The sequence below is a fragment of the Tursiops truncatus genome, chromosome 10 (genome assembly GCF_011762595.2).
Source record: "Tursiops truncatus isolate mTurTru1 chromosome 10, mTurTru1.mat.Y, whole genome shotgun sequence".
In the NCBI taxonomy this organism is placed as follows: domain Eukaryota; kingdom Metazoa; phylum Chordata; class Mammalia; order Artiodactyla; family Delphinidae; genus Tursiops; species Tursiops truncatus.
The window spans coordinates 47,480,156-47,482,941 of NC_047043.1; the positions used below are offsets into that span (position 1 = coordinate 47,480,156).

At 41.7% G+C, this 2,786-nt stretch overlaps 1 non-coding gene across 1 annotated transcript; it reads right to left on the bottom strand.

Annotated features, from left to right (window-relative positions):
* Positions 1 to 839: 839 nt before the first annotated feature.
* On the bottom strand, positions 840 to 912 carry TRNAR-CCU (transfer RNA arginine (anticodon CCU)). The gene has a single exon. It is a non-coding gene; the product is annotated as a tRNA-Arg (tRNA).
* Positions 913 to 2,786: the final 1,874 nt, after the last annotated feature.

Consider the following 2,786-nt stretch of genomic DNA (forward strand, 5'->3'; position numbering starts at 1 on the left):
TTTTATTTGTGAAAAGTGAATGATTAGCTTTGGAACCTGGGGAGTGCAATATTTTAGCAAATTATATTTAGTGTAGTTCGCCTTGCTTTGACCTCTGAGGGAAAAGTCATTTCCATTCATACAATCTGGTCCAATGCAAGTCTACACATTTGGTACGAGAGCTATTCTGCAGTGCACTCCACATAACGTGAGAGGGGAGACTCACCTGGTCATGGGAGGGAGTTACCACAGCTGTGAGCACAGTTTGCATCATGTGAAAGGTTTTAAGAACTGGTGTGGGTTATTCAGGGAGGTTAGGGAACATTCGCATTTGGTAATACTTAAGAATAGAACCAGTGGATTCTCATTGTTTGAACATGGTTAAGTGAAGAGTTGCTTAAGGACAGTGGAAAATAGAGTCTTTGGAGGTTTGAGATTTGACACAGAAAAGCATATACTTAGTTTCATGGCAAAGGACTCAAAGGAAACTTCAGAATGAGTAACACTATAAACATAGAAGCAAAAGTGTGCCACATGTTGAAGGTATGGATTTTTCCTTTTTTCTCCTCAACAATAAATTTGTTGACCTCTGATATTCCAATGCATAGCTGATGGTACAGTAGGTCAGCTTTTGTTGAAATCTGATAACCGCATGGCCCATAGATTTTGCTCTTACTTTAACCAGCTTTGGAAACCTTGCTTGGTGTCCTCACACGTGACCCAAGGATATTTATAGTTTGCTCAGTGACCTTGGAACTCTTCATTTATTTTTTTTAATATTTATTTATTTATTTAGGCTGCCCCGGGTCTTAGTTGCAGCATGTGGGATCTTTTAGTTGCAGCATGCGTGCGGGATCTAGTTCCCTGACCAGGGATTGAACCTGGGACCTCTGCATTAGGAGCTCAGAGCCTTACCCAGTGGGCCACCAGGGAAGTCCTAGAACTCTTAACTTAGAAGCAAACAAGTACATCTAATGACTCACCCAGTACTGTTGATCATACTTGCTAATTCTAATTTAGAATCCAATGCTTTCTCTTCCTTTCTGTGGCCACTTGACTTATTAAAAATCTTATTTCTTGCTTCCGTTACTGCTATGGTATCTTAGTTGGTTTCCCTGCCTCCTAGTCTTATCTTCTCCATAGAGTTGTCATAGAATTTCCTACCTCTTCTTAGTTGCAACTTAAAACACCACCACATCCCCCCTAGCCCCGGCATGCGTAGTGTAATGTCTGGACCCCTTACATGACATGGAAGTGCCTTCATGGTCTGGATGCAGCCAACCTTTGTCATCCCCCTCTCATTTCTCCTGTACATGCGTGGGTGCCTGCAATGTGCCCTGTCACTGTCAACCTCCACGCCCTGTCCCGTTGTTCCCTCTACCTTGAAAATTACACTCTCTCCCTTTTATTCTTCCTTGTTAAGGCCTCTTCAATCTTCCAGATTCAGCCCTGCCATCACCTCCTCCCTGACCCCTGGGTTCCCCCAGCACCTTGGGCTGGATATCAGTCTCCCGAGCTCCTGGAAGGCTAGAGCTGTGTTTTACATTTCTGTATCTCTGGTATCTTTATTTAGTTCCTGGACAGGCCTCAGAAAGGCTTGTGGAATGAATGGATGAACGCATGAGGTAGATATTTTGTTCTCTCTCTCAAAGAAGAAATGAATGGGTAAGTCTCACTATACACTCCTGAGAGTTTTGGACTGTGGTTGAGCAAAAGTTTTGCCCTTGTAAGAAGACCACGGTTGGTCCTGTTTTGGGTTTTAGTCAAAAGCTAGACTTCTGACTACACAAAAAGTATAGCACCATGGAGTCCCACCATTCAAGCATATCGAGGGCAGATCAGGCCCCTGCAGCTGGTCCAACCCACACAGACAGGCGACCTAACTTGATATTACATGCACCCTGGAGTTTGGGAAAGGCAGGTGAGGGCTGCAAATTGGGGCAGAAGTATCCTTTATCAGTGTGTCCTAATATACCCACACTAGAATCCTCTCTATGGGATGAAAAGTTTCAAGGGATCTTTCAAGGCTGGATCCATTAAGATTTTAAATTTGCAATTAAAATGGAGTCTAATAATCCCTAATGTATATTTATAAATGTGATAAGTAAAGGCTTGAGGTAATTTTGTCATTTAATCCCCACGACAACCCAAAGGTATAGGAACTATTATTATACCCATATTACAGATGGGGAAATTGAGGCCCAGAGAAATTTAATAATTTAGGTAACTTTCCAAAGTCACACATTTACTGATGGTGGAGTTAGGATTTGAAATTATATTGTCAGACATCAGAAGCTTCTACTCTTAATTAATCACCACTCTGAACTTTGCCACCAGGGAAAGAAATGTGCACATTTTCAGTTCTTTTTATTGATACTGTGTCAACAAAGGCATATGAAGTTTTAACTATATAAACAAGCTAGCAAGATATGAAGCATCAAATATTTAAAACTAAGAATATGGAATAAAAGTAAATATGCAGGAAAAATATAATTCTTCTAGCTGTGCAAGGCAGGGTTTATGATTCAAAGAGTAATGGTGACAAAACTGAGATCAGAGAGAGACCAGGCTGATTTGTCCAAGGTCACAGAGTGGCCGACGTGGGATAGGAAGAAGAGCCGTCTTATGCTGAAATCCTCCTGGGGCCTCAATTGCTGGACCCTGGCAAGTCTCTTACTTAAACTTGTAATGGAAACATAGAGGATCAGTAGGCTTAATGCCAGAAATCCTACTTATTACTCAGCATAGGATTAGAAGACAAGGTTGAGTCAATGATTTCTGCCACTGAAAGCCAACTGCTCTGGTAT